Genomic DNA, 8,018 nt, shown 5'->3' with positions numbered 1-8,018 from the left:
GAACCTCTTTGCTTCTATACTCGATCCCTCTTGTTATGAAGGCCAATATGCTATTAGCCGCCTTCATTACCTGCTGTACCTGCATGCTTACCTTCATTGACTGGTGTACAAGAACATCCAGATCTCTCTGTACTGCCCCTTTACCTAAATTGATTCCATTTAGGTAGTAATCTGCCTTCCTGTTGCCACCAAATTGGATAACCATACATTTATCCACATTAAACTGCATCTGACCACTCACCTAACCTGTCCAGGTCACCCTGTAATCTCCTAACATCCTCATCATATTTCACCCTGCCACCCAGCTTAGTATCATCAGCAAATTTGCTATTGTTATTGCTGATACCATCTTCTATATCATTAACATATATTGTAAAAAGCTGCGGTCCTAGCACTGATCCCTGCGCACCCCATTGGTCACTGCCTGCCATTCCGAAATGGAGCCATTTATCACTACTTTGTTTTCTATCAGCCAGCCAACCAACTTTCAATCCAAGTTAGTACTTTTCTCCCAATACCATGCATCCTAATTTTGCTCACTAACCTCCTATGTGAGACTTGATCAAAAGCTTTCTGAAAGTCCAGGTACACATCTACTGGATCTCCCTCGTCCATCTTCAGAGTTACATCCTCAAAAAAAATTCTAGAAGATTAGTCAAGCATGATTTTCCCTTCACAAATCCATGCTGACTCTGACCTATCCTGTTACTACTAAAGGATGTGTCATAATTTCATCCTTTATAATAGACTCCAGCATCTTTCCCACCATTGAGGTCAGACTAACTGGTCTATAATTTCCTGCTTTCTCATTCCCACCTTTCTTATAAAGTGGTATAACATCAGCCACCCTCCAATCCGCAGGAACTGATCCCGAATCTATCGAACTCTGGAAAATAATCACCAATGCATCCACGATTTCTTGAGCCACCTCCTTCCCTACCATCAGGCCCCGGGGACTTATCAACCTTCAGACCTAACAGTCTCTCCAACACCAATTCCTGGCAAATATAAATTCCCTTAAGTTCAGGTTCTTCAGCCACTGTTACCTCTGGGAGATTGCTTGTGTCTTCCCCAGTGAACACAGATCTGAAGTACCAATTCAATTCTTCTGCCATTTCTTTGTTCCCCGTAATATGTTCCCCTGTTTCTGTCTTCAAAGGCCCAATTTTAGTCTTCACCATTTTTTTTGCTTTTCACATACATAAAAAAGCTTTTACTATCCTCCTTTTATATTATTGGCCAGTTTACCTTCGTACCTCATTTTTTCTCTGCTTATTTCCTTCTTAGTAATCCTCTGTTGTTCTTTAAAAGCTTCCCAGTCCTCCGTTTTCCCATTTATCTTTGCTATGTTATTACCTTTTCTCTTTTAACTTTTGTTTCTAAAGTTCTCTCGTCAGCCACGGCTGCCCATGCCTCCTCCTAGAATCTTTCTTCCTTTTTGGAATGAACTGATCCTGCAACTTCTGCATTATACACAGAAATATCCGCCATTGTTCCTCCACTGTCATCCCTGCTAAGGTATTGCACCATTGAACTTTGGCCAGCTCCTCCCTCAGCTCCGTATTTCCCTTTATTCAACAGAAATATTGTCACTTATGATTGTACCCTCTCCCTCTCAAATTGCAGATTGAAGCTTATTGTATTATGGTCACTACTTCCCAATGGCTCCTTCACTTTGAGGTCCCTGATCAATTCTGGTTCGTTGCACAACACCAGATCCAGAATTGCCTTCTCCCTGGTCAGCTCCAGCACCAGCTGTTCTAAGACTGTATCTCTGAGGCACTCCACAAAGTCTCTTTCTTGAGGTCCAATACCATCCTGATTCTCCCAGTCTACCTGCATGTTGAAATCCTCATAACAACTGTAGTAACATCTTTGCAATAGGCCAATTTCAGCTCCTGATTCAACTTACATCTGACATCCAGACTACTGTTTGGGGGCATGTAGATGACTCCCAAGAAGGTCTTTTTAGCCTTAGTATTTCTCAGCTCTATCCTCTCAACATTTCAAAATGTCGAAACTATGAAAACATTTAGCAAGTTCAGTTCGTTTGCAAAACTGTTTAAAGGTGGTGATAAACCAATTCTTTAATATAAATTAATGCAAATGCATCAAATGACATTCAACAAAACATTTTAAGGGCACAGTCAAAGTATTTGATGACGAAGTGCAATATAATCAAGTATTTCTTTCTAAAATAAACTGTTTCTAAACTTCTGACTAATGGCATTGAATGTCATTATGTAGGCAAATAAAACTTATGGAAATTTCCCATTTTGATGTAAGTAAACTTTGGTTTTGTCAAAAAGAAAGAGCCTGCATTGAATTAACAGTCACTATTGCAGTGAAAGCAAATGCAGCAGCAAAGTTGCACATAGCAACTGTTTCAAAATGAAACCTGAATTTAATTGATCCATTTCTTGCTAATGTTGCTCAGGAAAAAAAGTATTCTTTGCTTTGGGATTTGTTTTAAACTTGTATTAAAACACAGAATAGCTTAACGTTGCATTCAAAATCCAGCACTAACAGTGGCTTCCTGACTTAATACTGCACTGGAATGTCGGCTTCAGTTGTATGTCCAACAAATGGAGTTTGGGCTGAGCCTACAGCATTCTAACTTTGAGGTCGACTCCAATCATCTGAGTCAAACAGACATGTTGATCAGTTGGTAACACTTTGTCTTGACACTTATGCATTCTTTTTGATTCTAATGGCTTTTATTAACTAGATAATTGATTCAACCCAGAACCCACATCCCACTTTTGCTGGCAGGGCAATAGAAATTGCAGAAAACTGAACTAACATTCCAGTCTGAACGTCAAGAAAGAATCAATTTTGCTATGGTTTTAACAAGCTTATGATTGCCTTCTGGCTATATAACCTCAGAAACTTGACCCTCTACGTTAATCAAATTAAACACTGCGTAAACATTACACACAAATTTAAGAATTAGAAGCCCCTTTTGAACTTTATCCATATTCAATAAGCAAAAAGCTGATTGACTTCACCTTGCTACATTATCTATATATCCTCTAATTTCCTTAGTACTCTCAAATCTATTGACCACTGTCTTGAATATACACAACTGAGTATCCACAATTCTATGAAATACTTGGCCTTCACATATTTATTAATGGGAGTATTTTCAAGGTTTGGCTAAATGTCTGTTGATGATAATATGTATTAATCTAATTGATTGGAAATCCTTTATTCTGAAGCCCTGGACTGAGAAATATTGCTGGCAATTTGTCTTGTTTCTAGTGTTAATTTGATCTGATGGACTGCTGGGCCCTTGTTGACAAGAGTTTTTGTAATAATGTAATAAAGGTCTTTCTGTTTCACCTACAATTGTTGTTTAAAAAAAATTCAGTAAAGGAATAGTGCTCCTTTTAAGGATTGGTTTTCTGTTTATTAAATATTTCTGCCGTCAATAGTTTGTGTAACTTGTGTATCATAATAAAAAAGTCTGAATGTTAGTTCTCACCTGAATGTACAAAAGTGTGAATACCACTTTTCAGAGAATGTAGAGAGCATTCTTTGTAGTTTCTTGTACAAATTCACTTGTACAAACTTACCTTAAATGATAGGTAAGTTCTGGGGTTTGATATCTCACTCCTGGCACCCAGAGTGGTGCATGTTTGATTTCATTGAACAATCTGCATCCAGTCCTTTCTCAATGTATCCATTAAGATTCTATCCAGCAACCAAATTTGCTAATATTTAAACTTTGCTGTAACATTTAATATCTTAGTTTTGGAATCAGAATGGATAATTGTCTATAGAACTGCCAAGTCAAAATACATCCAGGTTGCCTTAAATGTGCATGTCCATCCGGAAGCGAATTAGTCATGGTTTGGGATGGGAACAGGCCAGGAAACCAGAAGAAATTAGATGAAAACCTATTTGGTGCTGCAAGACAGGACAGATGTTCCTATTTCTATATCTTCATATATAGTAATTTGCAGTAATGCAGAGCACAGCAGAAAATCTGGCAAAGTGGATCTTATAATAGAATGGAATAAATGGTTTACTATCCTTTTTTTAAATTTGGATATTTTTTGTTACAGGAGTGCAATTCTTCTCTCTCCTATTCTCCTAACACCCCCAACCCCATCCTCCACTCCACCCAATCAATTAACCTAAATTTTGCAACAGGCAAATCAAGGTATAAAGTATTCAATCCAATCCGTGGAATTACTAAAATAATATTCTGATAAGGCTGAAAATCATTTTCCATCCAGAGGTAACATTCAGCAGTGATGACCAGCCCAGGCATTAGGCTATGTTCGAGGAGTATTTGCAGCTGTTCCTAAAGACTTGATTTTACTGGTGATATTAAAGCAGTAGTTGTGATTATTTTTGTTGGAATAGGAAAAGAAGAATTTTATTTTTGCTTCCGAAAATTTTATTAGAGATAAAAAACACTGCAGATGCTGGAATCCAAAGTAGATAAGCGGGAAGCTGAGCGAATGCAGTAAGCCAGACAGCATCAGGAGGTGGAGAAGTCAGCATTTCAAGTTATAACCCTTCTTCACGAAAGGGTTATACCCAAAACATTGACTTCTCCACCTCATAATGCTGCTTGGCTTGCTGTGCTCCTCTGGCCTCCTCTTGTCTGCTGTGAACTTTTACAGCATGCTTTAGTTGTGATTCATCTTGCGTAGGTTTTAATCAGCAGTAGTGAAGTCAGTATAATGGAAGTGAATCTGTTATATTTACTACAAAAATAGAAATTGCTGGGGAAAAGAATCTCAGCAGGTCTGGCATCAGTGGGGAGAAATCAGTTAATGCTTTGGTTTCAATGATTCTTCAAAGGACTTGAAGCATCACTGGACCTGAAATGTTAATGCTGTATCCACTGTTCTTTTGTTTATTTTTTCTATTACATTTACTAACTGCTGACATTTTCAGCAACACTGGTCGGTTTAAGCGTAGCTTATTTAACCTGTTTTATTTAAGACAGCTATTTAAGATATACTGTTGGAAAACTTTCTGAATTAATTGTGAAATCTGTTGGAGACAGATTATTGTTGAATATATCTCATAGAGACATTGTTGTACAGCATGGAAATGGACCCTTTAGTCCAACTAGTCCACACTGACAATGTTCCCAGACTAAACTAGTCCCACTTGACTGCACTCAGTCCATCTCTCTCTAAACCTTCCCTATTCTTGAATATATCCAAATGTCTTTTAAACACTGTAACTGTGCCCAATTCTACCACTTGCTCTGCCAGTTCATTTCACACACACCGTGTTTTAAAAACAAAATAGTTGGCTCTCGTGTCCTTTTCAAATCTTTATCTTACCTTAAAAAATATGGCCCCTGGTTTTGGACTCCCACTTCTTTTTTTTCCTATGGAAAAGACACTTGCTATTCACCTTATCGACATCCCTCATAACCTTATAAACTTCAGTAAGGTCAACCTTCAATATCCTACGCTCCAATGGAAAACCTCCCAGCCTTTCCAGTCTATTTTGATATCTCAAACCCTCCATTCCCAGCAACATCTTAGTAAGTCTTTTCTGAACCCTTCTCAGTTTAATAATGTCTTTCCTATAACAGGGTGACCAGAATTGCAACGGTACCCGAGAAGAGGCCTCGCCAACATCTTGTACAACCTCCAACATGGCGTCCCAGCTCCTGTACTCAATGGTCTGAGCAAAGAAGGCATGTGTGCTTAATGACACTTCAACCACCTGTCTACCTGTGATGCAAATTCCAAAGAATCACATACTGTAATATCTTGGGCCACAACACGACCCAAAGCCTTATAATTAATTGTATAAGTTCTGACCTTGTTTGTTTTACGAAAATGCAATACCTCACATTTATCCAAATTAAACTCCATTTGCCACTCCTCAACCCATTGTCCCAATCGATTGAGATCTCTTTGTAATAATCTCCTTCACTGTCCACTATACCAGCACTTTTGGGGTCATCTGCAAACTTACTAACCATGCCTCTTATATTCTCATCTGAATTATTTAAATAAATGTAAAACAAAAGTGGACCCAGTACTGATCCCTGTGCAACACTGCTTGTTATGCATGGGCTTCCAGTCTGAGAAACAACCCTCCATCACCACTCTCCTACCTTACAGCTACTTAATTTCTTTAGTTATTCAAAATCACAACCACAACAGGAAATATTTCCTTGTAATGTTTTTTAAAATTTATTCATTCGGTTCTAATGTTTTTTTGTTGATAATTTACACACATGCTGTCTCACTGTTGTAAGTAGTGTCTCCTTTTGTGGGGTTTTTTTGTATTTTTATTTCTACCACTAGTACATAATCTGCCCTTCTCATACAGGGCCACTGTCCCTGTCTACATCACAGTGATGTTGGCCTGGTGCAGACTCCTCCAAGTCCCATTCCCTTCAATGAATATTCAATGGTTAAAAAGTTTCAAATCTATAAGAAATCTTAATCAAATAAAAATCAAAAGAACTGCAGGTGCTGTAAATCAGAAACGAAAACAGAAATTGCTGGAAAAACTCAGCAGGTCAGGCAGCATTTGTGGAGAGAAATCAGATTTAACATTTCACGGCCACTGACCCTTCCTCAGAACTGGTTGATGGTAGCTAGGAAATATCGGTTTATATGCAGAATGGGGTGGGAGTAAGGAATAAACAATGGGTGGGGATAGAGCCCAAAGAGAGAGAGAGAGAGAAGCAGTTGGACAGACAAAGCAGTGCATAACAATCCAGCTTGGAGGGTGACTAACTATTAATGGGGACTGTTAGTGGCTAAAAATGGGTGGTGTGTAATAGCCGACTGAGATAACAAAGTCTGATGTGTGGGGCTTTGGGGTAATGACATGGGAGCTCAAGCCCTACAGTTGTTGATATTGACTCCAGAAATCTGTCAAGTTCTGAAGTGGAAAATTGCCCCTCTATCTCCACCTATTGTTTACTCCTTACTCTCTCCCCTCACCCTACCGTCTTCATAAATACCAACAGTTTCCTCGCTACCATCAGTTCTGAGGAAGGGTTGGTTGACCTGCAATATTAACTCTGATTTCTCTCCACATATGCTTCCAGACCTGCTGAGCTTTTCCAGCAATTTCTATTTTGTTTCATTCTAAATTAAAATGCTTATTCTAGCTCAGAGTTCCCTATGCAAGCCTGTGAGTAATGGGTAGACCTTCTCCCTTGAGACCTCAATGAAAAGGAGCAAAAGCTGAACTTGGAGTTCTTGACTGGAATTTAGATTACTGTCTTGATTTTCCAATTTCTTTCTTTCCTTCTTTGTACAGTACGCAGGCTTCCTGAAGTTCATTGCAAGATTTCTCCCCTTTTCATTTTGATCTTTGTGTTGTAAATTATATCCATCCTGAGCTGTGCGGGTTAGTGAAATATCGGAGGAGGAAAGGTTGCGCAGAGCAGGATTTTTATTTTGTTTGCTGATCTTGTCATTAGCATTTGCCAAGAATTTTATTTTATTATGTCTTGTTCCTCCCATACCAAACAATCATATATCTCAGGAGGGTAACTGCTTTTTTAGGACAAATAAAAGATTGGGGATGATCTGTTTTTCTCATGTCTGAGAAAACTGATGTTAACTGTTAAATAGGGTTTGTCTTCATTTGTGTAACTTGTTTAAATAAATATGAAGCTGTTTTAACACTGTTCCAGAGTCAAATTCCCTCCACTCAGTCATTTTCCTCATCCCTGTTAGAAGGTAACTCATGTTATACACTGTGAAAGTCTGGGTTTGTTGCTGACCTGTGTGGTCATGTATATTTGCTAAAACATATCCGTATGTGATTCTACTGTCACTTTGTCCTCCATGTTTTTCACTGCCACCTTATTTCTTGTACCACTTTAATTGAGTAAAAGAGTTCTGACCGCATAATTCAGGAGAGGATCAAGAGAAGCTTGGTTCATATCAAATTTAATTGGATATTGTATATCTGCTGTTGACTTTCCAATAATTCTTGATTCAGATTCCCACCCATTATAGAATCCCCACAGTGTGGAGGCAGGCTATACAAGTCCACACTGAAAAGCATCC

Source organism: Hemiscyllium ocellatum, chromosome 3 (genome assembly GCF_020745735.1).
Source record: "Hemiscyllium ocellatum isolate sHemOce1 chromosome 3, sHemOce1.pat.X.cur, whole genome shotgun sequence".
Classification (NCBI taxonomy): Eukaryota; Metazoa; Chordata; class Chondrichthyes; order Orectolobiformes; family Hemiscylliidae; genus Hemiscyllium; species Hemiscyllium ocellatum.
This window is presented reverse-complemented; position numbering follows the sequence as displayed.